At 44.8% G+C, this 25037-nt stretch overlaps 27 non-coding genes and 3 pseudogenes across 27 annotated transcripts; all 30 read right to left on the bottom strand.

Annotated features, from left to right (window-relative positions):
* Nucleotides 1-111: 111 nt before the first annotated feature.
* On the bottom strand, nt 112-227 carry LOC130396158 (5S ribosomal RNA; annotated as a pseudogene).
* A 521-nt stretch (nt 228-748) lies between these two features.
* On the bottom strand, nt 749-863 carry LOC130396201 (5S ribosomal RNA; annotated as a pseudogene).
* A 1146-nt stretch (nt 864-2009) lies between these two features.
* LOC130396198 (5S ribosomal RNA) lies at nt 2010-2124 on the bottom strand (annotated as a pseudogene).
* A 512-nt stretch (nt 2125-2636) lies between these two features.
* LOC130395635 (5S ribosomal RNA) lies at nt 2637-2754 on the bottom strand. The gene has a single exon (XR_008898671.1). It is a non-coding gene; the product is annotated as a 5S ribosomal RNA (ribosomal RNA).
* Nucleotides 2755-3272: 518 nt separating this feature from the next.
* On the bottom strand, nt 3273-3392 carry LOC130400561 (5S ribosomal RNA). The gene has a single exon (XR_008903041.1). It is a non-coding gene; the product is annotated as a 5S ribosomal RNA (ribosomal RNA).
* Nucleotides 3393-3911: 519 nt separating this feature from the next.
* Nucleotides 3912-4030, bottom strand: LOC130400606 (5S ribosomal RNA). The gene has a single exon (XR_008903084.1). It is a non-coding gene; the product is annotated as a 5S ribosomal RNA (ribosomal RNA).
* Nucleotides 4031-4549: 519 nt separating this feature from the next.
* On the bottom strand, nt 4550-4667 carry LOC130395538 (5S ribosomal RNA). Its single transcript, XR_008898586.1, has one exon. It is a non-coding gene; the product is annotated as a 5S ribosomal RNA (ribosomal RNA).
* Nucleotides 4668-5198: 531 nt separating this feature from the next.
* Nucleotides 5199-5317, bottom strand: LOC130400595 (5S ribosomal RNA). Its single transcript, XR_008903073.1, has one exon. It is a non-coding gene; the product is annotated as a 5S ribosomal RNA (ribosomal RNA).
* Nucleotides 5318-5845: 528 nt separating this feature from the next.
* LOC130400583 (5S ribosomal RNA) lies at nt 5846-5964 on the bottom strand. The gene has a single exon (XR_008903062.1). It is a non-coding gene; the product is annotated as a 5S ribosomal RNA (ribosomal RNA).
* Nucleotides 5965-6492: 528 nt separating this feature from the next.
* Nucleotides 6493-6611, bottom strand: LOC130400572 (5S ribosomal RNA). The gene has a single exon (XR_008903051.1). It is a non-coding gene; the product is annotated as a 5S ribosomal RNA (ribosomal RNA).
* A 525-nt stretch (nt 6612-7136) lies between these two features.
* LOC130400560 (5S ribosomal RNA) lies at nt 7137-7255 on the bottom strand. Its single transcript, XR_008903040.1, has one exon. It is a non-coding gene; the product is annotated as a 5S ribosomal RNA (ribosomal RNA).
* Nucleotides 7256-7783: 528 nt separating this feature from the next.
* LOC130400548 (5S ribosomal RNA) lies at nt 7784-7902 on the bottom strand. The gene has a single exon (XR_008903029.1). It is a non-coding gene; the product is annotated as a 5S ribosomal RNA (ribosomal RNA).
* A 528-nt stretch (nt 7903-8430) lies between these two features.
* LOC130400536 (5S ribosomal RNA) lies at nt 8431-8549 on the bottom strand. The gene has a single exon (XR_008903018.1). It is a non-coding gene; the product is annotated as a 5S ribosomal RNA (ribosomal RNA).
* Nucleotides 8550-9078: 529 nt separating this feature from the next.
* LOC130400525 (5S ribosomal RNA) lies at nt 9079-9197 on the bottom strand. Its single transcript, XR_008903007.1, has one exon. It is a non-coding gene; the product is annotated as a 5S ribosomal RNA (ribosomal RNA).
* Nucleotides 9198-9726: 529 nt separating this feature from the next.
* LOC130400514 (5S ribosomal RNA) lies at nt 9727-9845 on the bottom strand. The gene has a single exon (XR_008902996.1). It is a non-coding gene; the product is annotated as a 5S ribosomal RNA (ribosomal RNA).
* Nucleotides 9846-10369: 524 nt separating this feature from the next.
* On the bottom strand, nt 10370-10488 carry LOC130400501 (5S ribosomal RNA). The gene has a single exon (XR_008902984.1). It is a non-coding gene; the product is annotated as a 5S ribosomal RNA (ribosomal RNA).
* Nucleotides 10489-11016: 528 nt separating this feature from the next.
* Nucleotides 11017-11135, bottom strand: LOC130400490 (5S ribosomal RNA). Its single transcript, XR_008902973.1, has one exon. It is a non-coding gene; the product is annotated as a 5S ribosomal RNA (ribosomal RNA).
* Nucleotides 11136-11654: 519 nt separating this feature from the next.
* Nucleotides 11655-11773, bottom strand: LOC130400479 (5S ribosomal RNA). Its single transcript, XR_008902962.1, has one exon. It is a non-coding gene; the product is annotated as a 5S ribosomal RNA (ribosomal RNA).
* A 529-nt stretch (nt 11774-12302) lies between these two features.
* LOC130400468 (5S ribosomal RNA) lies at nt 12303-12421 on the bottom strand. The gene has a single exon (XR_008902951.1). It is a non-coding gene; the product is annotated as a 5S ribosomal RNA (ribosomal RNA).
* Nucleotides 12422-12950: 529 nt separating this feature from the next.
* LOC130400455 (5S ribosomal RNA) lies at nt 12951-13069 on the bottom strand. Its single transcript, XR_008902939.1, has one exon. It is a non-coding gene; the product is annotated as a 5S ribosomal RNA (ribosomal RNA).
* A 518-nt stretch (nt 13070-13587) lies between these two features.
* On the bottom strand, nt 13588-13704 carry LOC130395713 (5S ribosomal RNA). The gene has a single exon (XR_008898737.1). It is a non-coding gene; the product is annotated as a 5S ribosomal RNA (ribosomal RNA).
* A 529-nt stretch (nt 13705-14233) lies between these two features.
* Nucleotides 14234-14351, bottom strand: LOC130401313 (5S ribosomal RNA). Its single transcript, XR_008903775.1, has one exon. It is a non-coding gene; the product is annotated as a 5S ribosomal RNA (ribosomal RNA).
* Nucleotides 14352-19966: 5615 nt separating this feature from the next.
* On the bottom strand, nt 19967-20085 carry LOC130400444 (5S ribosomal RNA). The gene has a single exon (XR_008902926.1). It is a non-coding gene; the product is annotated as a 5S ribosomal RNA (ribosomal RNA).
* A 523-nt stretch (nt 20086-20608) lies between these two features.
* Nucleotides 20609-20727, bottom strand: LOC130400432 (5S ribosomal RNA). The gene has a single exon (XR_008902914.1). It is a non-coding gene; the product is annotated as a 5S ribosomal RNA (ribosomal RNA).
* A 527-nt stretch (nt 20728-21254) lies between these two features.
* LOC130400644 (5S ribosomal RNA) lies at nt 21255-21374 on the bottom strand. Its single transcript, XR_008903122.1, has one exon. It is a non-coding gene; the product is annotated as a 5S ribosomal RNA (ribosomal RNA).
* Nucleotides 21375-21893: 519 nt separating this feature from the next.
* Nucleotides 21894-22012, bottom strand: LOC130400420 (5S ribosomal RNA). The gene has a single exon (XR_008902901.1). It is a non-coding gene; the product is annotated as a 5S ribosomal RNA (ribosomal RNA).
* Nucleotides 22013-22540: 528 nt separating this feature from the next.
* On the bottom strand, nt 22541-22659 carry LOC130400409 (5S ribosomal RNA). Its single transcript, XR_008902888.1, has one exon. It is a non-coding gene; the product is annotated as a 5S ribosomal RNA (ribosomal RNA).
* Nucleotides 22660-23187: 528 nt separating this feature from the next.
* LOC130400398 (5S ribosomal RNA) lies at nt 23188-23306 on the bottom strand. Its single transcript, XR_008902875.1, has one exon. It is a non-coding gene; the product is annotated as a 5S ribosomal RNA (ribosomal RNA).
* Nucleotides 23307-23825: 519 nt separating this feature from the next.
* Nucleotides 23826-23944, bottom strand: LOC130400385 (5S ribosomal RNA). The gene has a single exon (XR_008902862.1). It is a non-coding gene; the product is annotated as a 5S ribosomal RNA (ribosomal RNA).
* A 529-nt stretch (nt 23945-24473) lies between these two features.
* LOC130400373 (5S ribosomal RNA) lies at nt 24474-24592 on the bottom strand. The gene has a single exon (XR_008902851.1). It is a non-coding gene; the product is annotated as a 5S ribosomal RNA (ribosomal RNA).
* Between the last annotated feature and the right edge of the window lie 445 nt (nt 24593-25037).

Raw genomic sequence — 25037 nt, 5'->3', positions numbered from 1 at the left:
CGTTTTCAGTTTTGTATGTTGCTTAAATCCTCCAAAGCGGTTGGCAGTAAAATCAGGTCACGGTACACACGGTAGGCCACGGAGGCAATGAGCTCGAGTTGAAAAAGAAAAAGCTTACAGCACGGGTATTCCCAGGCTGTCTCCCATCCAAGTACTAACAGGCCGACCCTGCTTAGCTTCCGAGATCAGACGAGATCGGGCGTGTTCAGGGTGGTATGGCCGTAAGCAATTAGTACAGGCGCAAACCAGGTTTTATACAGTAGCAGATAAGGAGTGAGAAAGCTGCTGAGGCTTGACGTTACACTTTTACAAAAAACAATCATTAGTTAGATATAAACGGCAGGTAATTGATCAGTAGGACTCCTTATCCATGTAAACGATCATTGTGACATCTGAATCATTAATTATCTGAAATACACTGCGTGTGCTGTGATGTTAAATGTTTGAACCAAGGTTAACGGTTAAAGTGTCAGAGAATGGGTGGTGATTTTTGACGTCCTCCCATGATCTGAAGTGAGCGTGCGTGTTTGTGTTGGTGAAAGTTTAAGAAATGTACAAACTGTCGTTCAGCTCTCTGGTGCTCCCTGCTGGCAGTATCACTATACTGTCTCATGTTTCACAAAATAGTTTTGAGAGACGTTGTCAGTTTTTGTATGTTGCTTAAATCCCAAAGCGGTGGGCAGTAAACATCAGGTCACGGTACGCCACGGAGGCCACGGAGTCAATGAGCTCGAGTTGAAAAAGAAAAAGCTTACAGCCTGGTATTCCCAGGCGGTCTCCCATCCAAGTACTAACCAGGCCGACCTGCTTAGCTTCCGAGATCAGACGAGATCGGGCATGTTCAGGGTGGTATGGCCGTGAGCAATAGTGCAGGCGCAAAACCAGGTTTTATACAGTAGCACATAAGGAGTGAGAAAGCTGCTGAGGCTCGACGTTACACTTTACAAAAAACAATCATTAGTTAGATAAACGGCAGTAATTGATTCAGTAGGACCCCTTATCCATGTAAACGATCATTGTGACATCTGAATTCATAATTATCTGAAATACACTGCGTGTGCGTGTGATGTTAAATGTTTGAACCAAGGTTAACGGTTAAAGTGTCAGAGAATGGGTGGTGATTTGTGACGTCCTCCCATGATCTGAAGTGAGCGTGCGTGTTTGTGTTGGTGAAAGTTTAAGAAATGTACAACTGCGGTTCAGCTCTCTGGTGCTCCCTGCTGGCAGTATCACTATACTGTCCTCATGTTCACAAAAATAGTTTTGAGAGACGTTGTCAGTTTTGTATGTTGCTTAAATCCTCCAAAGCGCTTGGCAGTAAACATCAGGTCACGGTACGCCACGGAGTCAATGAGCTCGAGTTGAAAAAGAAAAAGCTTCCGGCACCTGTTATTCCCAGGCGGTCTCCCATCCAAGTACTAACCAGGCCGACCTGCTAGCTCCGAGATCAGATGAGATCGGGCGTGTTCAGGGTGGTATGGCGTAAGCAAATAGTGCAGGCGCAAAACCAGGTTTATACAGTAGCACATAAGGAGTGAGAAAGCTGCTGAGGCTCGACGTACACTTTTACAAAAACAATCATTAGTTAGATAAAACGGCAGTAATTGATTCAGTAGGACTCCTTATCCATGTAAACGATCATTGTGACATCTGAAATCATTAATTATCTGAAATACACTGCGTGTGCGTGTGATGTTAAATGTTTGAACCAAGGTTAACGGTTAAATAGTCAGAGAATGGGTGGTGATTTTTTGACGTCCTCCCATTATCTGAAGTGAGCGTGCGTGTGTTGTGTTGGTGAAAGTTTAAGAAATGTACAAACTGTCGGTTCAGCTCTCTGGTGCTCCCTGCTGGCAGTATCACTATACTGTCCTCATGTTTCACAAAAAATAGTTTGAGAGACGTTGTCAGTTTTGTATGTTGTTAAATCTCCAAAGCGGTTGGCAGTAAACATCAGGTCACGGTACGCCACGGTAGGCCAGGGGCAATGAGCTCGAGTGAAAAAGAAAAGCTTACAGCACCTGGATTCCCAGGCTAGTCCCATCCAAGTACTAACCAGGCCCGACCTGCTTAGCTTCCGAGATCAGACGAGATCGGGCGTGTTCAGGTGGTATGGGCGTAAGCAATTAGGCAGGCGCAAAACCAGGTTTTATACAGTAGCACATAAGGAGTGAGAAAGTGCTGAGGCTCGCGTTACACTTTTACAAAAACAATCATTAGTTAGATATAAACGGCAGTGTAATTGATCAGTAGGACTCTTATCCATGTAAACGATCATTGTGACATCTGAATCATTAATATCTGAAATACACTGCTGTGCGTTGATGTTAAATTTGAACCAAGGTTAACGGTTAAAGTGTCAGAGAATGGGTGGTGATTTTTGACGTCTCCCATGATCTGAAGTGAGCGTGCGTGTTCCGTGTTGGTGAAGTTAAGAAATGTACAACTGTCGGTTCAGCTCTCTGGTGCTCCTGATGGCAGTATCACTATACTGTCCTCGTTTCACAAAAATAGTTTTGAGAGACGTTTTCAGTTTTTGTATGTTGCTTAAATCCTCCAAGCGGTTGGCAGTAAACATCAGGTCACGGTACGCCACGGTAGGCCACGGAGTCAATGAGCTCGAGTTGAAAAAGAAAAAGTTACAGCACCTGGTATTCCCAGGCGGTCTCCCATCCAAGTACTAACCAGGCCCGACCCTGCTTAGCTTCCGAGATCAGACGAGATCGGGCGTGTTCAGGTGGTATGGCCGTAAGCAATTAGTGCAGGCGCAAAACCAGGTTTTATACAGTAGCACATAAGGAGTGAGAAAGCTGCTGAGGCTGGACGTTACACTTTTACAAAAACAATCATTAGTTAGATATAAACGGCAGTAATTGATTCAGTAGGACTCCTTATCCATGTAAACGATCATTGTGACATCTGAATTCATTAATTATCTGAAATACACTGCGTGTGCGTGTGATGTTAAATGTTTGAACCAAGGTTAACGGTTAAAGTGTCAGAGAATGGGTGGTGATTTTTTGACGTCCTTCCCATGATCTGAATGAGCGTGGCGTGTTGTGTTGGTGAAAGTTTAAGAAATGTACAACTGTCGGTTCAGCTCTCTGGTGCTCCCTGCTGGCAGTATCACTATACTGTCATCATGTTTCACAAAATAGTTTTGAGAGACGTTGTCAGTTTTTGTATGTTGCTTAATCTCTCCAAAGCGGTTGGCAGTAAACATCAGGTCACGGTACGCCACGGAGTCAATGAGCTCGAGTTGAAAAAGAAAAAGCTTACAGCACCTGGTATTCCCAGGCGGTCTCCCATCCAAGTACTAACCAGGCCCGACCCTGCTTAGCTTCCGAGATCAGACGAGATCGGGCGTGTTTCAGGGTGGTATGGCCGTAAGCAATTAGTGCAGGCGCAAAACCAGGTTTTATACAGTAGCACATAAGGAGTGAGAAAGCTGCTGAGGCTCGACGTTACACTTTTACAAAAACAATCATTAGTTAGATATAAACGGCAGTAATTGATTCAGTAGGACTCCTTATCCATGTAAACGATCATTGTTACATCTGAATTCATTAATTATCTGAAATACACTGCGTGTGCGTGTGATGTTAAATGTTTGAACCAAGGTTAACGGTTAAAGTGTCAGAGAATGGGTGGTGATTTTTTGACGTCCTCCCATGATCTGAAGTGAGCGTGCGTGTTTGTGTTGGTGAAAGTTTAAGAAATGTACAACTGTCGGTTCAGCTCTCTGGTGCTCCCTGCTGGCAGTATCACTATACTGTCCTCATGTTTCACAAAAATAGTTTTGAGAGACGTTGTCAGTTTTTGTATGTTGCTTAAATCCTCCAAAGCGGTTGGCAGTAAACATCAGGTCACGGTACGCCACGGAGTCAATGAGCTCGAGTTGAAAAAGAAAAAGCTTACAGCACCTGGTATTCCCAGGCGGTCTCCCATCCAAGTACTAACCAGGCCCGACCCTGCTTAGCTTCCGAGATCAGACGAGATCGGGCGTGTTCAGGGTGGTATGGCCGTAAGCAATTAGTGCAGGCGCAAAACCAGGTTTTATACAGTAGCACATAAGGAGTGAGAAAGCTGCTGAGGCTCGACGTTACACTCTTACAAAAACAATCATTAGTTAGATATAAACGGCAGTAATTGATTCAGTAGGACTCCTTATCCATGTAAACGATCATTGTGACATCTGAATTCATTAATTATCTGAAATACACTGCGTGTGCGTGTGATGTTAAATGTTTGAACCAAGGTTAACGGTTAAAGTGTCAGAGAATGGGTGGTGATTTTTTGACGTCCTCCCATGATCTGAAGTGAGCGTGCGTGTTTGTGTTGGTGAAAGTTTAAGAAATGTACAACTGTCGGTTCAGCTCTCTGGTGCTCCCTGCTGGCAGTATCACTATACTGTCCTCATGTTTCACAAAAATAGTTTTGAGAGACGTTGTCAGTTTTTGTATGTTGCTTAAATCCTCCAAAGCGGTTGGCAGTAAACATCAGGTCACGGTACGCCACGGAGTCAATGAGCTCGAGTTGAAAAAGAAAAAGCTTACAGCACCTGGTATTCCCAGGCGGTCTCCCATCCAAGTACTAACCAGCCCGGCCCTGCTTAGCTTCCGAGATCAGACGAGATCGGCGGTGTTCAGGGTGGTATGGCCGTAAGCAATTAGTGCAGGCGCAAAACCAGGTTTTATACAGTAGCACATTAGGAGTGAGAAAGCTGCTGAGGCTCGACGTTACACTCTTACAAAAACAATCATTAGTTAGATATAAACGGCAGTAATTGATTCAGTAGGACTCCTTATCCATGTAAACCGATCATTGTGACATCTGAATTCATTAATTATCTGAAATACACTGCGTGTGCGTGTGATGTTAAATGTTTGAACCAAGGTTAACGGTTTAAAGTGTCAGAGAATGGGTGGTGATTTTTTGACGTCCTCCCATGATCTGAAGTGAGCGTGCGTGTTTGTGTTGGTGAAAGTTTAAGAAATGTACAACTGTCGGTTCAGCTCTCTGGTGCTCCCTGCTGGCAGTATCACTATACTGTCCTCATGTTTCACAAAAATAGTTTTGAGAGACGTTGTCAGTTTTTGTATGTTGCTTAAATCCTCCAAAGCGGTTGGCAGTAAACATCAGGTCACGGTACGCCACGGTAGGCCACGGAGTCAATGAGCTCGAGTTGAAAAAGAAAAAGCTTACAGCACCTGGTATTCCCAGGCGGTCTCCCATCCAAGTACTAACCAGGCCCGACCCTGCTTAGCTTCCGAGATCAGACGAGATCGGGCGTGTTCAGGGTGGTATGGCCGTAAGCAATTAGTGCAGGCGCAAAACCAGGTTTTATACAGTAGCACATAAGGAGTGAGAAAGCTGCTGAGGCTCGACGTTACACTTTACAAAAACAATCATTAGTTAGATATAAACGGCAGTAATTGATTCAGTAGGACTCCTTATCCATGTAAACGATCATTGTGACATCTGAATTCATTAATTATCTGAAATACACTGCGTGTGCGTGTGATGTTAAATGTTTGAACCAAGGTTAACGGTTAAAGTGTCAGAGAATGGGTGGTGATTTTTTGACGTCCTCCCATGATCTGAAGTGAGCGTGCGTGTTTGTGTTGGTGAAAGTTTAAGAAATGTACAACTGTCGGTTCAGCTCTCTGGTGCTCCCTGCTGGCAGTATCACTATACTGTCCTCATGTTTCACAAAAATAGTTTTGAGAGACGTTGTCAGTTTTTGTATGTTGCTTAAATCCTCCAAAGCGGTTGGCAGTAAACATCAGGTCACGGTACGCCACGGTAGGCCACGGAGGCAATGAGCTCGAGTTGAAAAAGAAAAAGCTTACAGCACCTGGTATTCCCAGGCGGTCTCCCATCCAAGTACTAACCAGGCCCGACCCTGCTTAGCTTCCGAGATCAGACGAGATCGGGCGTGTTCAGGGTGGTATGGCCGTAAGCAATTAGTGCAGGCGCAAAACCAGGTTTTATACAGTAGCACATAAGGAGTGAGAAAGCTGCTGAGGCTCGACGTTACACTTTTACAAAAACAATCATTAGTTAGATATAACGGCAGTAATTGATTCAGTAGGACTCCTTATCCATGTAAACGATCATTGTGACATCTGAATTCATTAATTATCTGAAATACACTGCGTGTGCGTGTGATGTTAAATGTTTGAACCAAGGTTAACGGTTAAAGTGTCAGAGAATGGGTGGTGATTTTTTGACGTCCTCCCATGATCTGAAGTGAGCGTGCGTGTTTGTGTTGGTGAAAGTTTAAGAAATGTACAACTGTCGGTTCAGCTCTCTGGTGCTCCCTGCTGGCAGTATCACTATACTGTCCTCATGTTTCACAAAAATAGTTTTGAGAGACGTTGTCAGTTTTTGTATGTTGCTTAAATCCTCCAAAGCGGTTGGCAGTAAACATCAGGTCACGGTACGCCACGGTAGGCCACGGAGGCAATGAGCTCGAGTTGAAAAAGAAAAAGCTTACAGCACCTGGTATTCCCAGGCGGTCTCCCATCCAAGTACTAACCAGGCCCGACCCTGCTTAGCTTCCGAGATCAGACGAGATCGGGCGTGTTCAGGGTGGTATGGCCGTAAGCAATTAGTGCAGGCGCAAAACCAGGTTTTATACAGTAGCACATAAGGAGTGAGAAAGCTGCTGAGGCTCGACGTTACACTTTACAAAAACAATCATTAGTTAGATATAAACGGCAGTAATTGATTCAGTAGGACTCCTTATCCATGTAAACGATCATTGTGACATCTGAATTCATTAATTATCTGAAATACACTGCGTGTGCGTGTGATGTTAAATGTTTGAACCAAGGTTAACGGTTAAAGTGTCAGAGAATGGGTGGTGATTTTTTGACGTCCTCCCATGATCTGAAGTGAGCGTGCGTGTTTGTGTTGGTGAAAGTTTAAGAAATGTACAACTGTCGGTTCAGCTCTCTGGTGCTCCCTGCTGGCAGTATCACTATACTGTCCTCATGTTTCACAAAAATAGTTTTGAGAGACGTTGTCAGTTTTTGTATGTTGCTTAAATCCTCCAAAGCGGTTGGCAGTAAACATCAGGTCACGGTACGCCACGGGCCACGGAGTCAATGAGCTCGAGTTGAAAAAGAAAAAGCTTACAGCACCTGGTATTCCCAGGCGGTCTCCCATCCAAGTACTAACCAGGCCCGACCCTGCTTAGCTTCCGAGATCAGACGAGATCGGGCGTGTTCAGGGTGGTATGGCCGTAAGCAATTAGTGCAGGCGCAAAACCAGGTTTTATACAGTAGCACATAAGGAGTGAGAAAGCTGCTGAGGCTCGACGTTACACTCTTACAAAAACAATCATTAGTTAGATATAAACGGCAGTAATTGATTCAGTAGGACTCCTTATCCATGTAAACGATCATTGTGACATCTGAATTCATTAATTATCTGAAATACACTGCGTGTGCGTGTGATGTTAAATGTTTGAACCAAGGTTAACGGTTAAAGTGTCAGAGAATGGGTGGTGATTTTTTGACGTCCTCCCATGATCTGAAGTGAGCGTGCGTGTTTGTGTTGGTGAAAGTTTAAGAAATGTACAACTGTCGGTTCAGCTCTCTGGTGCTCCCTGCTGGCAGTATCACTATACTGTCCTCATGTTTCACAAAAATAGTTTTGAGAGACGTTGTCAGTTTTTGTATGTTGCTTAAATCCTCCAAAGCGGTTGGCAGTAAACATCAGGTCACGGTACGCCACGGTAGGCACGGAGTCAATGAGCTCGAGTTGAAAAAGAAAAAGCTTACAGCACCTGGTATTCCCAGGCGGTCTCCCATCCAAGTACTAACCAGGCCCGACCCTGCTTAGCTTCCGAGATCAGACGAGATCGGGCGTGTTCAGGGTGGTATGGCCGTAAGCAATTAGTGCAGGCGCAAAACCAGGTTTTATACAGTAGCACATAAGGAGTGAGAAAGCTGCTGAGGCTCGACGTTACACTCTTACAAAAACAATCATTAGTTAGATATAAACGGCAGTAATTGATTCAGTAGGACTCCTTATCCATGTAAACGATCATTGTGACATCTGAATTCATTAATTATCTGAAATACACTGCGTGTGCGTGTGATGTTAAATGTTTGAACCAAGGTTAACGGTTAAAGTGTCAGAGAATGGGTGGTGATTTTTTGACGTCCTCCCATGATCTGAAGTGAGCGTGCGTGTTTGTGTTGGTGAAAGTTTAAGAAATGTACAACTGTCGGTTCAGCTCTCTGGTGCTCCCTGCTGGCAGTATCACTATACTGTCCTCATGTTTCACAAAAATAGTTTTGAGAGACGTTGTCAGTTTTTGTATGTTGCTTAAATCCTCCAAAGCGGTTGGCAGTAAACATCAGGTCACAGGTACGCACGGTAGCCACGGAGTCAATGAGCTCGAGTTGAAAAAGAAAAAGCTTACAGCACCTGGTATTCCCAGGCGGTCTCCCATCCAAGTACTAACCAGGCCCGACCCTGCTTAGCTTCCGAGATCAGACGAGATCGGGCGTGTTCAGGGTGGTATGGCCGTAAGCAATTAGTGCAGGCGCAAAACCAGGTTTTATACAGTAGCACATAAGGAGTGAGAAAGCTGCTGAGGCTCGACGTTACACTCTTTACAAAAACAATCATTAGTTAGATATAAACGGCAGTAATTGATTCAGTAGGACTCCTTATCCATGTAAACGATCATTGTGACATCTGAATTCATTAATTATCTGAAATACACTGCGTGTGCGTGTGATGTTAAATGTTTGAACCAAGGTTAACGGTTAAAGTGTCAGAGAATGGGTGGTGATTTTTGACGTCCTCCCATGATCTGAAGTGAGCGTGCGTGTTTGTGTTGGTGAAAGTTTAAGAAATGTACAACTGTCGGTTCAGCTCTCTGGTGCTCCCTGCTGGCAGTATCACTATACTGTCCTCATGTTTCACAAAAATAGTTTTGAGAGACGTTGTCAGTTTTTGTATGTTGCTTAAATCCTCCAAAGCGGTTGGCAGTAAACATCAGGTCACGGTACGCCACGGTAGGCCACGGAGGCAATGAGCTCGAGTTGAAAAAGAAAAAGCTTACAGCACCTGGTATTCCCAGGCGGTCTCCCATCCAAGTACTAACCAGGCCCGACCCTGCTTAGCTTCCGAGATCAGACGAGATCGGGCGTGTTCAGGGTGGTATGGCCGTAAGCAATTAGTGCAGGCGCAAAACCAGGTTTTATACAGTAGCACATAAGGAGTGAGAAAGCTGCTGAGGCTCGACGTTACACTTTTACAAAAACAATCATTAGTTAGATATAAACGGCAGTAATTGATTCAGTAGGACTCCTTATCCATGTAAACGATCATTGTGACATCTGAATTCATTAATTATCTGAAATACACTGCGTGTGCGTGTGATGTTAAATGTTTGAACCAAGGTTAACGGTTAAAGTGTCAGAGAATGGGTGGTGATTTTTTGACGTCCTCCCATGATCTGAAGTGAGCGTGCGTGTTTGTGTTGGTGAAAGTTTAAGAAATGTACAACTGTCGGTTCAGCTCTCTGGTGCTCCCTGCTGGCAGTATCACTATACTGTCCTCATGTTTCACAAAAATAGTTTTGAGAGACGTTGTCAGTTTTTGTATGTTGCTTAAATCCTCCAAAGCGGTTGGCAGTAAACATCAGGTCACGGTACGCCACGGTAGGCCACGGAGTCAATGAGCTCGAGTTGAAAAAGAAAAAGCTTACAGCACCTGGTATTCCCAGGCGGTCTCCCATCCAAGTACTAACCAGGCCCGACCCTGCTTAGCTTCCGAGATCAGACGAGATCGGGCGTGTTCAGGGTGGTATGGCCGTAAGCAATTAGTGCAGGCGCAAAACCAGGTTTATACAGTAGCACATAAGGAGTGAGAAAGCTGCTGAGGCTCGACGTTACACTTTTACAAAAACAATCATTAGTTAGATATAACGGCAGTAATTGATTCAGTAGGACTCCTTATCCATGTAAACGATCATTGTGACATCTGAATTCATTAATTATCTGAAATACACTGCGTGTGCGTGTGATGTTAAATGTTTGAACCAAGGTTAACGGTTAAAGTGTCAGAGAATGGGTGGTGATTTTTTGACGTCCTCCCATGATCTGAAGTGAGCGTGCGTGTTTGTGTTGGTGAAAGTTTAAGAAATGTACAACTGTCGGTTCAGCTCTCTGGTGCTCCCTGCTGGCAGTATCACTATACTGTCCTCATGTTCACAAAAATAGTTTTGAGAGACGTTGTCAGTTTTTGTATGTTGCTTAAATCCTCCAAAGCGGTTGGCAGTAAACATCAGGTCACGGTACGCCACGGTAGCCACGGAGCAATGAGCTCGAGTTGAAAAAGAAAAAGCTTACAGCACCTGGTATTCCCAGGCGGTCTCCCATCCAAGTACTAACCAGGCCCGACCCTGCTTAGCTTCCGAGATCAGACGAGATCGGGCGTGTTCAGGGTGGTATGGCCGTAAGCAATTAGTGCAGGCGCAAACCCAGGTTTTATACAGTAGCACATAAGGAGTGAGAAAGCTGCTGAGGCTCGACGTTACACTCTTACAAAAACAATCATTAGTTAGATATAAACGGCAGTAATTGATTCAGTAGGACTCCTTATCCATGTAAACGATCATTGTGACATCTGAATTCATTAATTATCTGAAATACACTGCGTGTGCGTGTGATGTTAAATGTTTGAACCAAGGTTAACGGTTAAAGTGTCAGAGAATGGGTGGTGATTTTTTGACGTCCTCCCATGATCTGAAGTGAGCGTGCGTGTTTGTGTTGGTGAAAGTTTAAGAAATGTACAACTGTCGGTTCAGCTCTCTGGTGCTCCCTGCTGGCAGTATCACTATACTGTCCTCATGTTTCACAAAAATAGTTTTGAGAGACGTTGTCAGTTTTTGTATGTTGCTTAAATCCTCCAAAGCGGTTGGCAGTAAACATCAGGTCACGGTACGCCACGGTAGGCCACGGAGGCAATGAGCTCGAGTTGAAAAAGAAAAGCTTACAGCACCTGGTATTCCCAGGCGGTCTCCCATCCAAGTACTAACCAGGCCCGACCCTGCTTAGCTTCCGAGATCAGACGAGATCGGGCGTGTTCAGGGTGGTATGGCCGTAAGCAATTAGTACAGGCGCAAACCAGGTTTTTATACAGTAGCACATAAGGAGTGAGAAAGCTGCTGAGGCTTGACGTTACACTTTTACAAAAACAATCATTAGTTAGATATAAACGGCAGTAATTGATTCAGTAGGACTCCTTATCCATGTAAACGATCATTGTGACATCTGAATTCATTAATTATCTGAAATACACTGCGTGTGCGTGTGATGTTAAATGTTTGAACCAAGGTTAACGGTTAAAGTGTCAGAGAATGGGTGGTGATTTTTTGACGTCCTCCCATGATCTGAAGTGAGCGTGCGTGTTTGTGTTGGTGAAAGTTTAAGAAATGTACAACTGTCGGTTCAGCTCTCTGGTGCTCCCTGCTGGCAGTATCACTATACTGTCCTCATGTTTCACAAAAATAGTTTTGAGAGACGTTGTCAGTTTTTGTATGTTGCTTAAATCCTCCAAAGCGGTTGGCAGTAAACATCAGGTCACGGTACGCCACGGAGTCAATGAGCTCGAGTTGAAAAAGAAAAAGCTTACAGCACCTGGTATTCCCAGGCGGTCTCCCATCCAAGTACTAACCAGGCCCGACCCTGCTTAGCTTCCGAGATCAGACGAGATCGGGCGTGTTCAGGGTGGTATGGCCGTAAGCAATTAGTGCAGGCGCAAAACCAGGTTTTATACAGTAGCACATAAGGAGTGAGAAAGCTGCTGAGGCTCGACGTTACACTTTTACAAAAACAATCATTAGTTAGATATAAACGGCAGTAATTGATTCAGTAGGACTCCTTATCCATGTAAACGATCATTGTGACATCTGAATTCATTAATTATCTGAAATACACTGCGTGTGCGTGTGATGTTAAATGTTTGAACCAAGGTTAACGGTTAAAGTGTCAGAGAATGGGTGGTGATTTTTTGACGTCCTCCCATGATCTGAAGTGAGCGTGCGTGTTTGTGTTGGTGAAAGTTTAAGAAATGTACAACTGTCGGTTCAGCTCTCTGGTGCTCCCTGCTGGCAGTATCACTATACTGTCCTCATGTTTCACAAAAATAGTTTTGAGAGACGTTGTCAGTTTTTGTATGTTGCTTAAATCCTCCAAAGCGGTTGGCAGTAAACATCAGGTCACGGTACGCCACGGTAGGCCACGGAGGCAATGAGCTCGAGTTGAAAAAGAAAAAGCTTACAGCACCTGGTATTCCCAGGCGGTCTCCCATCCAAGTACTAACCAGGCCCGACCCTGCTTAGCTTCCGAGATCAGACGAGATCGGGCGTGTTCAGGGTGGTATGGCCGTAAGCAATTAGTGCAGGCGCAAAACCAGGTTTTATACAGTAGCACATAAGGAGTGAGAAAGCTGCTGAGGCTCGACGTTACACTTTTACAAAAACAATCATTAGTTAGATATAAACGGCAGTAATTGATTCAGTAGGACTCCTTATCCATGTAAACGATCATTGTGACATCTGAATTCATTAATTATCTGAAATACACTGCGTGTGCGTGTGATGTTAAATGTTTGAACCAAGGTTAACGGTTAAAGTGTCAGAGAATGGGTGGTGATTTTTTGACGTCCTCCCATGATCTGAAGTGAGCGTGCGTGTTTGTGTTGGTGAAAGTTTAAGAAATGTACAACTGTCGGTTCAGCTCTCTGGTGCTCCCTGCTGGCAGTATCACTATACTGTCCTCATGTTTCACAAAAATAGTTTTGAGAGACGTTGTCAGTTTTTGTATGTTGCTTAAATCCTCCAAAGCGGTTGGCAGTAAACATCAGGTCACGGTACGCCACGGTAGGCCACGGAGTCAATGAGCTCGAGTTGAAAAAGAAAAAGCTTACAGCACCTGGTATTCCCAGGCGGTCTCCCATCCAAGTACTAACCAGGCCCGACCCTGCTTAGCTTCCGAGATCAGACGAGATCGGGCGTGTTCAGGGTGGTATGGCCGTAAGCAATTAGTGCAGGCGCAAAACCAGGTTTTATACAGTAGCACATAAGGAGTGAGAAAGCTGCTGAGGCTCGACGTTACACTTTTACAAAAACAATCATTAGTTAGATATAAACGGCAGTAATTGATTCAGTAGGACTCCTTATCCATGTAAACGATCATTGTGACATCTGAATTCATTAATTATCTGAAATACACTGCGTGTGCGTGTGATGTTAAATGTTTGAACCAAGGTTAACGGTTAAAGTGTCAGAGAATGGGTGGTGATTTTTGACGTCCTCCCATGATCTGAAGTGAGCGTGCGTGTTTGTGTTGGTGAAAGTTTAAGAAATGTACAACTGTCGGTTCAGCTCTCTGGTGCTCCCTGCTGGCAGTATCACTATACTGTCCTCATGTTTCACAAAAACTAGTTTGAGAGACGTTGTCAGTTTTTGTATGTTGCTTAAATCCTCCAAAGCGGTTGGCAGTAAACATCAGGTCACGGTACGCCACGGAGTCAATGAGCTCGAGTTGAAAAAGAAAAAGCTTACAGCACCTGGTATTCCCAGGCGGTCTCCCATCCAAGTACTAACCAGGCCCGACCCTGCTTAGCTTCCGAGATCAGACGAGATCGGGCGTGTTCAGGTGTATGGCCGTAAGCAATTAGTGCAGGCGCAAAACCAGGTTTTATACAGTAGCACATAAGGAGTGAGAAAGCTGCTGAGGCTCGACGTTACACTTTTACAAAAACAATCATTAGTTAGATATAAACGGCAGTAATTGATTCAGTAGGACTCCTTATCCATGTAAACGATCATTGTGACATCTGAATTCATTAATTATCTGAAATACACTGCGTGTGCGTGTGATGTTAAATGTTTGAACCAGGGTTAACGGTTAAAGTGTCAGAGAATGGGTGGTGATTTTTTGACGTCCTCCCATGATCTGAAGTGAGCGTGCGTGTTTGTGTTGGTGAAAGTTTAAGAAATGTACAACTGTCGGTTCAGCTCTCTGGTGCTCCATGCTGGCAGTATCACTATACTGTCCTCATGTTTCACAAAAATAGTTTTGAGAGACGTTGTCAGTTTTTGTATGTTGCTTAAATCCTCCAAAGCGGTTGGCAGTAAACATCAGGTCACGGTACGCCACGGTAGCGCCACGGAGCAATGATCTCGAGTTGAAAAAGAAAAAGCTTACAGCACCTGGTATTCCCAGGCGGTCTCCCATCCAAGTACTAACAGGCCCGACCCTGCTTAGCTTCCGAGATCAGACGAGATCGGGCGTGTTCAGGGTGGTATGGCCGTAAGCAAGTAGTGCAGGCGCAAAACCAGGTTTTATACAGTAGCACATAAGGAGTGAGAAAGCTGCTGAGCTCTGACGTTACACTTTTACAAAAACAATCATTAGTTAGATATAAACGGCAGTAATTGATTCAGTAGGACTCTTATCCATGTAAACGATCAGTTGTGGACATCTGAATTCATTAATTATCATGAAATCACTGCGTGTGCGTGTGATGTTAAATGTGTGAAAACCAAAGGTTAACGGTTAAAGTGTCATAGAATGGTGTGATTTTTGACGTCCTCCCATGATCTGAAGTGAGCGTGCGTGTTTGTGTTGGTGAAAGTTTAAGAAATGTACAACTGTCGGTTCAGCTCTCTGGTGCTCCCTGCTGGCAGTATCACTATACTGTCCTCATGTTCACAAAAAATAGTTTTGAGAGACGTTGTCAGTTTTTTATGTTGCTTAAATCCTCCAAAGCGGTTGGCAGTAAACATCAGGTCACGGTACGCCACGGAGTCAATTCAATTCAATTCAATTCAATTCAATTCAATTTTATTTGTATAGCCCTTAATCACCATTACAGTCTCAAAGGGCTTAACAGGCCAAATATTTGTGACACCCCCCTTTACCCATGCCCCCACACGGGCAAGAAAAAACTCCCTTGAATCAGCAAGGAAGAAATCTTGAGAAGAAACGCAGTGTAGGGGATCCCTTCTTCCAGGGATGGTCAGGAGTGCAATGGGTGCCACAAATGGCATACAGGTAAATACATGTACATCATATTAAAATGGTGATGGGGTTCTGGCCGGTTATCCATGAGGAGAGTCCAGGCATCCAGTCCAGCACCCGCAGCACGCTACAACTGACAGAATAGTGAATTAGAACGGAAAAGTACATAGTGGGAATGTATAATGTAATAAGAAAAGCACAAGCAAACAGAGTAGTCTTCACTACGCATCTGTTGTTTTCACACTCCAAATGCAAGATTGTAGAGGTGCGTTTTGAGCTTCCCTTTGAATAGCTCCACAGAGTCAGCTTCCCTGATCGCTGATGGCAGCCTATTCCATAAAAAGGGGGCTCGATAGGCAAATGCTCTCTGTCCAGCCGATTTCTTTTTAACCTTCGGCAATGAAAGAAGGCCGGCTCCCGAAGACCGGAGAGACCGAGAAGGACTATAAGGAATAATCAGGTCCTTCAGGTACAATGGAGATAGTCCATGCAAGGCTTTATAGGTTAGCAATAGCACCTTAAAGTCTGATCTGAAAGTTATTGGTAGCCAATGTAAAGAGGCGAGAATAGGTGTAATATGATCAAACTTTCTCGTTCTGGTCAGCAATCTAGCTGCCGCATTGTGTACCAGCTGTAGACTCTTTGTAGTAGAGTTCGGTAATCCCGAGAACAGTGCATTGCAATAGTCCAGTCTTGACGAGACAAACGCATGAATCAGTGTCTCTGCATCCACTACAGATAACATTGATCTGATTCTTGCAATGTTTCTCAAATGGAAAAAGGCAATTCTAGTTATACTTCTTATATGCTGATCAAAGCATAGTTGAGGGTCGAACAAGACACCAAGATTTCTGACGGATGCACTCTGTGGGATGGCGAAGCCATCCAACCACAGAGAGACATCCTCAAACTTTTCCCGGTCCCGCTTCGAGCCGATAATCATCAGCTCTGTCTTCCCAGTATTAAGCTGTAGGAAGTTTTGTGACATCCAGCCCTTCACAGCAGCCAAACAGGACTCAACCTTTTGAATCTGGGCAGAATCCCCGGAATCCACAGGAATGTAGAGCTGGGTGTCATCCGCATAGCAATGGAAACTAATTCCGAAGCCGCGAATAACGTCACCGAGGGGAAGCATATAAATTGCAAAAAGCAATGGACCAAGAACCGACCCTTGTGGTACGCCAAAGCGCAATTTACAATGCTTCGATTCTGCACCCTCATGAAGCACAAATTGGGTTCTATCTGTGAGGTACGATTCAAGCCAACCAAGAGCCGTACCCCCGAAACCAACATAGTGTTCAAGACGGTGAAGAAGAGTGCTATGGTCAATCGTATCAAACGCAGCGCTCAGATCCAACATCACAAGCATTGTGCTTGTGTTTTTATCCAAAGCAAGAAGGATGTCATTTACAACTCTTGTAATAGCAGTTTCAGTTGAGTGGAAATTCCTGAACCCCGACTGGAAAGGTTCGAAGAGATTATTCCTCGTCAAATAATCAACAATTTGCTTTGCTACAATCCTTTCCTGTACCTTAGACAAGAAGGGCAGATTCGATATAGGCCGATAGTTCCTGACTAATTCAGGATCTAGGCCAGGCTTTTTGAGTAGCGGTTTTAACACCGCAGCCTTGAAATTGGAAGGAACAATTCCTGTTGAAAACGAAAGATTCATAAGCAAGAGGATAACAGGCCCCACCGCTGGAAAAAGTTCCTTAAGAACCCTAGAAGGGAGCGGATCCAACATACAAGTTGTTGGCTTTGAGGCCTTTATCACCCTTTCAAGTTCCACCAAGGAAATCGCCTTAAACTCCAAAAGAGTTGCGTCAGAGTTCACCATCCTACTTGGCAGAACCCCATCCTGCCCCACAGGATGTGTAGGATTAGCCGCCCGGTAAGCATCAATTTCCTCTCTAATTGATTGAATCTTATTCTCAAAGAAATCCATGAATTCACCTGCCGAGATCGAGGAGCCTACGGTCTGATTCTGTTTCTGAGTGAGACTCCTCACCGTGTCAAAAAGAAACTTAGGGTTATTTCTATTCAAATTAATGATACTAGAAAAGTAGGTGTTCCTGGCGATAGTCAGCGCACCCTTATAGGTGATCAGACTATTATGCCATGCAAGATGAAAGACCTCAAGTTTAGTCGAGCGCCATTTGCGTTCAAGGATCCTGCAATTTCGCTTCAGAATGCGAGTTTCTGCATTAAACCAAGGAGCTGGTTTTTTCAATGTTCGTTTTTTAGTTACGTACGGAGCAACTGAATCAATGGCAACAGACAAGGCAGTGTTGAGGTCATCAGTAAGGCACTCCACAGAACCACTATAGTCACAAGAGGTGCAAGTGAACCAGATAATTATCTTCCATAGCTGTAATGGTTGCAGGTGTGATGCGGCGACAGCTGAAAGTAGCTTGCTGATCGTCGCAGGGGCAGGATACCACCACCTGGAAAGTGAGCAAAAAGTGGTCTGATAAAGCTGAGGTGTAGGAAGAGACCACTAGCTGCGAAATGTCAACACCGCGGGTCAGAACGAGATCCAACGTGTTTCCACCGATGTGAGTTGGTTGCTGGACGAGCTGTTTGAAGCCAAGCGTATCTGTAATGGAGAGAAAAGCCCTTGTGAGGGCATCAGACGGGTTATTCACGTGAATGTTGAAATCCCCAATAAGCAAAATATTGTCTGAATATGTAGCCAAATCAGCTGCAAAGTCAGAAAACTCATCCAGAAAAACTGAATACGGTCCTGGAGGACGGTATACTACAGCTAAAACAAAAGAGTCTGGAACTCGTTTTGCTTCTCGAGGAGCTGAGGTGCAGAGCGCTAGCACCTCAAAGGATCTGAAAATATCTATTCTTCGGCTTTAAATTAAGCTTAGAATTAGATATCAGGGCTACTCCACCACCTTTCTTAACTTCTCTAGATACTTGGGTGCTAACGTAATGGGGTGGAGTAGCTTCGTTTAAGGCTAGAAACTCATCTGGTTTTAACCAGGTTTCAGAAAGCCCCAATGTCGATCTTTTCATCAATAATTAAATCATGGACCAAGAGCGCCTTCGATGAAAGCGACCTTATGTTCATGAACCCTATTCTGAGTACTTCCCTTTTTTATTTTCAGAGGGAGTCTGGTTAACACTCAGCTCTGAAGCGGTCGGGGGATACCGCGGTTTCGACATACTGGTTGCGGCCCTCGTCTGCGGGTTTTACACCTCGAGACAGCGCGAGGCCGCACCACCGTACATATAGGTACAGGGTTATTTTCAGAGGGAGTCTGGTTAACACTCAGCTCTGAGGCGATCAGTGGGATCGCCAGAGTTGGACATACTGGTCGCGGCGCTCGCCTGCGGGTTTTACACCTCGAGACAGAGCGGGGCCGCGCCACCGTACATATAGGTACAGTGTTAATTTCAGGGGGAGTCCGGTTAGTTGTTAGTATTTGATTTGACATGCGGTTTATCATGCGATTTGCCATGCGATTTTGCACGCCTGTACTAGGTACAGCGTTAATTTCTGAGGGAGTGTGGTTAACACTCAGCTCTGTCATGCGAGTTAACATGCGATTTTGCACGACTGTACATATAGGTACAGCGTTAATTTCATGCGATGCGTCATGCGTCATGCGATTTACCATGCGATTTGACATGCGATTTGACATGCGGTTTGACATGCAGTTTTGGCCCACCGAACATATAGGTACAGCGTTAGTTACAGAGGGAGTCCGGTTAACACTCAGCTCTGAAACAATTGGTGCAGTAGATCCTGGTTCAGCTAACCCATCTGCTATTCTAGACTCTGTTCTAGACTCTGCAACGTAGACTATCATGTTGCTAGCAGGTTTACTAAACTCCTGCAGCCCAGCGTGCTGTGAGTGGATGAGTCACGCCTGACTAAGACATCTATCTATGTTTTTTGACATAATTGAGGCACCTAACCCAGTAGGGTGTAGGCCGTCTCTCATGAGCACACCAGGGCGACCCACAGGGAGGGCCAGTTATCTATGAAACCAAAGCCCTGCTCTGAGCTATATAGGGCCAGCCAGCGATTTAGAGACAATAGTCTACTATAACGCTCATCATTACCCTTATCGGGTAGAGGGCCAGAGAGAATTAATCGATGCCGACACATCTTTCTGGCGAAGTCACAAAGCCTAGCTATGTTGCTTTTTGTGACCTCAGTTTGTCTTGTCCTAGCATCGTTGGTGCCGACATGAACTACAATGTTGTCGAAGCTAATGTCGGTGTTTGGTGCATCTAATCTAACTCCGTATGAGGTCTCACCGCATGTTAGCACCCTAAGTTTAGCTTCAATGTCGGGAGCCCTGGCCCCGGGTAGGCAAATAACTGTCGCTGGCGAGTGTAGCCTAACTTTACGTGTAACAGAGTCACCTATGACTAGCGTTTCTACCCCCGAGAAAGACTTGCGAGGCAGGGTACTGACCACCGCAACCTGCCTCGCAAGTGGTGCTGCCGACAGGATTGCCTTGACGGAGTCACTGCTAACGATAGCGTTAGCTCCACGAGTCCGCCTGGCGGGTCTCTTCTCTATACTTTCTGGAATAACTGTTTTCTCTATTCTCGCTACCCTTTCATCCTCTAACTGAGAGATACGTCTCTCTAACAGAGCTATCTTATCCATGAGAAAGGCAGAGCAAGAACAATCCCAATCCATGCTTACCGTGGTTGATGCAGACGGAGCTCCAGCGAGGAAGCAGCGAAAACAATACAGAGTATGCAGAACAGGTCACAGATATAAATACCGAAAAGTAGATACAAACCGAGATAGCAGGTCGACGCTAAGCGTCCTGCTAACCAACCAAACAAACCAAACCAAGCCGGCTACCCGGAAGTTGCGTCTGCGGCGTCACACGGCAGCCCCGGGTCAGCCTGTGGAGAGCTCGAGTTGAAAAAGAAAAAGCTTACAGCACCTGGTATTCCCAGGCGGTCTCCCATCCAAGTACTAACCAGGCCCGACCCTGCTTAGCTTCCGAGATCAGACGAGATCGGGCGTGTTCAGGGTGGTATGGCCGTAAGCAACTAGTGCAGGCGCAAAACCAGGTTTATACAGTAGCACATAAGGAGTGAGAAAGCTGCTGAGGCCTCGACGTTACACTCTTACAAAACAATCATTAGTTAGATATAAACGGCAGTAATTGATTCAGTAGGACTCCTTATCCATGTAAACGATCATTGTGACATCTGAATTCATTAATTATCTGAAATACACTGCGTGGTTGCGTGTGATGTATAAATGTTTGAACCAAGGTTAACCGTTAAAGTGTCAGAGAATGGGTGGTGATTTTTTGACGTCCTCCCATGATCTGAAGTGAGCGTGCGTGTTTGTGTTGGTGAAAGTTTAAGAAATGTACAACTGTCGGTTCAGCTCTCTGGTGCTCCCTGCTGGCAGTATCACTATACTGTCCTCATGTTTCACAAAATAGTTTTGAGAGACGTTGTCAGTTTTTGTATGTGCTTAAATCCTCCAAAGCGTGTTGGCAGTAAACTATTCAGGTCACGGTACGCCACGGAGTCAATTGAGCTCGAGTTGAAAAAGAAAAAGCTTACAGCACCTGGTATTCCCAGGCGGTCTCCCATCCAAGTACTAACCAGGCCCGACCCTGCTTAGCTTCCGAGATCAGACGAGATCGGGCGTGTTCAGGGTGGTATGGCCGTAAGCAATTAGTGCTGGCGCAAAACCAGGTTTTATACAGTAGCACATAAGGTGTGAGAAAGCTGCTGAGGCTCGACGTTACACTCTTACAAAAACAATCATTAGTTAGATATAAACGGCAGTAATTGATTCAGTAGGACTCCTTATCCATGTAAACGATCATTGTGACATCTGAATTCATTAATTATCTGAAATACACTGCGTGTGCGTTGATGTTAAATGTTTGAACCAAGGTTAACGTTAAAGTGTCAGAGAATGGGTGGTGATTTTTTTGACGTCCTCCCATGATCTGAAGTGAGCGTGCGTGTTTGTGTTGGTGAAAGTTTAAGAAATGTACAACTGTCGGTTCAGCTCTCTGGTGCTCCCTGCTGGCAGTATCACTATACTGTCCTCATGTTTCACAAAAATAGTTTTGAGAGACGTTGTCAGTTTTTGTATGTTGCTTAAACTCCAAAGCGGTTGGCATGTAAACATCAGGTCACGGTACGCCACGGTAGGCCACGGAGGCAATGAGCTCGAGTTGAAAAAGAAAAAGCTTACAGCACCTGGTATTCCCAGGCGGTCTCCCATCCAAGTACTAACCAGGCCCGACCCTGCTTAGCTTTCCGAGATCAGACGAGATCGGGCGTGTTCAGGGTGGTATGGCCGTAAGCAATTAGTGCAGGCGCAAAACCAGGTTTTATACAGTAGCACATAAGGAGTGAGAAAGCTGCTGAGGCTCGACGTTACACTTTTACAAAACAATCATTAGTTAGATATAAACGGCAGTAATTGATTCAGTAGGACTCCTTATCCATGTAAACGATCATTGTGACATCTGAATTCATTAATTATCTGAAATACACTGCGTGTGCGTGTGATGTTAAATGTTTGAACCAAGGTTAACGGTTTAAAGTGTCAGAGAATGGGTGGTGATTTTTTGACGTCCTCCCATGATCTGAAGTGAGCGTGCGTGTTTGTGTTGGTGAAAGTTTAAGAAATGTACAACTGTCGGTTCAGCTCTCTGGTGCTCCCTGCTGGCAGTATCACTATACTGTCCTCATGTTTCACAAAAATAGTTTTGAGAGACGTTGTCAGTTTTTGTATGTTGCTTAAATCCTCCAAAGCGGTGGGCAGTAAACATCAGGTCACGGTACGCCACGGAGTCAATGAGCTCGAGTTGAAAAAGAAAAAGCTTACAGCACCTGGTATTCCCAGGCGGTCTCCCATCCAAGTACTAACCAGGCCCGACCCTGCTTAGCTTCCGAGATCAGACGAGATCGGGCGTGTTCAGGGTGGTATGGCCGTAAGCAATTAGTGCAGGCGCAAAACCAGGTTTTATACAGTAGCACATAAGGAGTGAGAAAGCTGCTGAGGCTCGACGTTACACTCTTACAAAACAATCATTAGTTAGATATAAACGGCAGTAATTGATTCAGTAGGACTCCTTATCCATGTAAACGATCATTGTGACATCTGAATTCATTAATTATCTGAAATACACTGCGTGTGCGTGTGATGTTAAATGTTTGAACCAAGGTTAACGGTTAAAGTGTCAGAGAATGGGTGGTGATTTTTTGACGTCCTCCCATGATCTGAAGTGAGCGTGCGTGTTTGTGTTGGTGAAAGTTTAAGAAATGTACAACTGTCGGTTCAGCTCTCTGGTGCTCCCTGCTGGCAGTATCACTATACTGTCCTCATGTTTCACAAAAATAGTTTTGAGAGACGTTGTCAGTTTTTGTATGTTGCTTAAATCCTCCAAAGCGGTTGGCAGTAAACATCAGGTCACGGTACGCCACGGTAGGCCACGGAGCCAATGAGCTCGAGTTGAAAAAGAAAAAGCTTACAGCACCTGGTATTCCCAGGCGGTCTCCCATCCAAGTACTAACCAGGCCCGACCCTGCTTAGCTTCCGAGATCAGACGAGATCGGGCGTGTTCAGGGTGGTATGGCCGTAAGCAATTAGTGCAGGCGCAAAACCAGGTTTTATACAGTAGCACATAAGGAGTGAGAAAGCTGCTGAGGCTCGACGTTACACTTTTACAAAAACAATCATTAGTTAGATATAAACGGCAGTAATTGATTCAGTAGGACTCCTTATCCATGTAAACGATCATTGTGACATCTGAATTCATTAATTATCTGAAATACACTGCGTGTGCGTGTGATGTTAAATGTTTGAACCAAGGTTAACGGTTAAAGTGTCAGAGAATGGGTGGTGATTTTTTGACGTCCTCCCATGATCTGAAGTGAGCGTGCGTGTTTGTGTTGGTGAAAGTTTAAGAAATGTACAACTGTCGGTTCAGCTCTCTGGTGCTCCCTGCTGGCAGTATCACTATACTGTCCTCATGTTTCACAAAAATAGTTTTGAGAGACGTTGTCAGTTTTTGTATGTTGCTTAAATCCTCCAAAGCGGTTGGCAGTAAACATCAGGTCACGGTACGCCACGTTAGGCCACGGAGTCAATGAGCTCGAGTTGAAAAAGAAAAGCTTACAGCACCTGGTATTCCCAGGCGGTCTCCCATCCAAGTACTAACCAGGCCCGACCCTGCTTAGCTTCCGAGATCAGACGAGATCGGGCGTGTTCAGGGTGGTATGGCCGTAAGCAATTAGTGCAGGCGCAAAACCAGGTTTTATACAGTAGCACATAAGGAGTGAGAAAGCTGCTGAGGCTCGACGTTACACTCTTACAAAAACAATCATTAGTTAGATATAAACGGCAGTAATTGATTCAGTAGGACTCCTTATCCATGTAAACGATCATTGTGACATCTGAATTCATTAATTATCTGAAATACACTGCGTGTGCGTGTGATGTTAAATGTTTGAACCAAGGTTAACGGTTAAAGTGTCAGAGAATGGGTGGTGATTTTTTGACGTCCTCCCATGATCTGAAGTGAGCGTGCGTGTTTGTGTTGGTGAAAGTTTAAGAAATGTACAACTGTCGGTTCAGCTCTCTGGTGCTCCCTGCTGGCAGTATCACTATACTGTCCTCATGTTTCACAAAAATAGTTTTGAGAGACGTTGTCAGTTTTTGTATGTTGCTTAAATCCTCCAAAGCGGTTGGCAGTAAACATCAGGTCACGGTACGCCACGGAGTCAATGAGCTCGAGTTGAAAAAGAAAAAGCTTACAGCACCTGGTATTCCCAGGCGGTCTCCCATCCAAGTACTAACCAGGCCCGACCCTGCTTAGCTTCCGAGATCAGACGAGATCGGGCGTGTTCAGGGTGGTATGGCCGTAAGCAATTAGTGCAGGCGCAAAACCAGGTTTTATACAGTAGCACATAAGGAGTGAGAAAGCTGCTGAGGCTCGACGTTACACTCTTACAAAAACAATCATTAGTTAGATATAAACGGCAGTAATTGATTCAGTAGGACTCCTTATCCATGTAAACGATCATTGTGACATCTGAATTCATTAATTATCTGAAATACACTGCGTGTGCGTGTGATGTTAAATGTTTGAACCAAGGTTAACGGTTAAAGTGTCAGAGAATGGGTGGTGATTTTTTGACGTCCTCCCATGATCTGAAGTGAGCGTGCGTGTTTGTGTTGGTGAAAGTTTAAGAAATGTACAACTGTCGGTTCAGCTCTCTGGTGCTCCCTGCTGGCAGTATCACTATACTGTCCTCATGTTTCACAAAAATAGTTTTGAGAGACGTTGTCAGTTTTTGTATGTTGCTTAAATCCTCCAAAGCGGTTGGCAGTAAACATCAGGTCACGGTACGCCACGGTAGGCCACGGAGTCAATGAGCTCGAGTTGAAAAAGAAAAAGCTTACAGCACCTGGTATTCCCAGGCGGTCTCCCATCCAAGTACTAACCAGGCCCGACCCTGCTTAGCTTCCGAGATCAGACGAGATCGGGCGTGTTCAGGGTGGTATGGCCGTAAGCAATTAGTGCAGGCGCAAAACCAGGTTTTATACAGTAGCACATAAGGAGTGAGAAAGCTGCTGAGGCTCGACGTTACACTCTTACAAAAACAATCATTAGTTAGATATAAACGGCAGTAATTGATTCAGTAGGACTCCTTATCCATGTAAACGATCATTGTGACATCTGAATTCATTAATTATCTGAAATACACTGCGTGTGCGTGTGATGTTAAATGTTTGAACCAAGGTTAACGGTTAAAGTGTCAGAGAATGGGTGGTGATTTTTTGACGTCCTCCCATGATCTGAAGTGAGCGTGCGTGTTTGTGTTGGTGAAAGTTTAAGAAATGTACAACTGTCGGTTCAGCTCTCTGGTGCTCCCTGCTGGCAGTATCACTATACTGTCCTCATGTTTCACAAAATAGTTTTGAGAGACGTTGTCAGTTTTTGTATGTTGCTTAAATCC

Source organism: Gadus chalcogrammus, chromosome 12 (genome assembly GCF_026213295.1).
Source record: "Gadus chalcogrammus isolate NIFS_2021 chromosome 12, NIFS_Gcha_1.0, whole genome shotgun sequence".
Classification (NCBI taxonomy): Eukaryota; Metazoa; Chordata; class Actinopteri; order Gadiformes; family Gadidae; genus Gadus; species Gadus chalcogrammus.
Note: the sequence above shows the minus strand (reverse complement) of the source record. Positions and strands in the feature narration are given on the sequence as shown.